Here is a 1,243-nt window from a genome sequence, read left to right as displayed (position 1 = left end):
CCCATACTCGCTGCCTCGGCCCTGGGGATGGTCCCATCTTGGGACCTTGGTGGCCACTGCACCAGCCGAAGGCCAGGTGATTTGAGTGGTTGCAATTGCCACTCATCGGCATCGTAGCACTAGTGACAGTGCCCCCAGAGAACACCTTTGGGTGCAGAGTGGTTGCAAGTCACAGGACCCTTGTCACTCACTCTGCACTGTCACAGCATCCTAAGAACACAGTGCTTGTCTTTTCACGAACCCTGTGAATAAGACACCAGAGGACCAAGAAAGCCTGGATCCTCATGGCCCTGAGACACGGCACATGCAGGAGCCCTAACCGCAGCCGCACTTCCCCGTGAGGGTGGGCTTGTCCTCCTGCAGACGCGGGCTTTGTGGCTGCCTCAGAGCCAGGGCAGCAGGGCTGTCCTCGCAGGATACGCCACTTCTTAGTGCAATCAGGGTCGGCTGCTTTGTTTGTTTCCCTTCATAGAAGGTGGAAGCGGCATTTGTTGCAGCCAGATGGGATAATAATCTTTGGGCTGGGATTCAGATGGATTTAAAATACAATTTTATTGGAAGAACAACGAGTCCCTGAGCCGTTTTCTCCTGCTACCCCTGCTGACCTGGTGATTTACAACATTTTCCATCTTCATATTAATTGGAAAGAACTCGACTTCAGTAATGCAATGTGCAACTGAGGAAAAACAGCGTTTGTTTTGCTTCCTTCCTGCCTGCACGCAGTCAGGGTCTTCTCAGCTGTAGCCGGCAGAACCTGCTTGCTGCTGGGTTGGTGAGCTGGGCTTTGATGTGTGGCCTGGTGCATTTTAAAACCACGCTGCTCCGAGCCTTCTAGGAGGCACCAGGAGGCGAGCTGTCCTCTCCAAGGCGCAGGCTGTCACTGCTCATACAAGTGAAGGGGCGCCTGCCTGCCCGTGCTCTCTCTCAGGGCACAGGGAGAAAAAGAAGGGGATTTGTGTGAGTCCTGGGGAGCCCTGAGGACGTGGACGAGGAAACGGAGCAAGAGGGGGGCCTTCTTCCCAAACGCGGCGGCTTCCGTCGCAGCGGCTCTGCCCTTCTCCCCTCCGCGGGCTGCGACAGCAGAAGACGACGGCTGTCCTTCTTTCGCAAGCCGAGGAAAGCTGGCTGAAGCTGCAGTGGCCACAAGCGCAAGGCAGCACCGCTCAGCACCCCGCCCGTCCCGGAAGGAGAGCGGCGGGGCGGAAGGCGATTTCCAGCGCTACATGTGCGCGTTGTCCGGAAG

This window comes from Octodon degus, unplaced genomic scaffold (assembly GCF_000260255.1).
Source record: "Octodon degus isolate 3935 unplaced genomic scaffold, OctDeg1.0 scaffold00108, whole genome shotgun sequence".
Classification (NCBI taxonomy): domain Eukaryota; kingdom Metazoa; phylum Chordata; class Mammalia; order Rodentia; family Octodontidae; genus Octodon; species Octodon degus.
Note: the sequence above shows the minus strand (reverse complement) of the source record.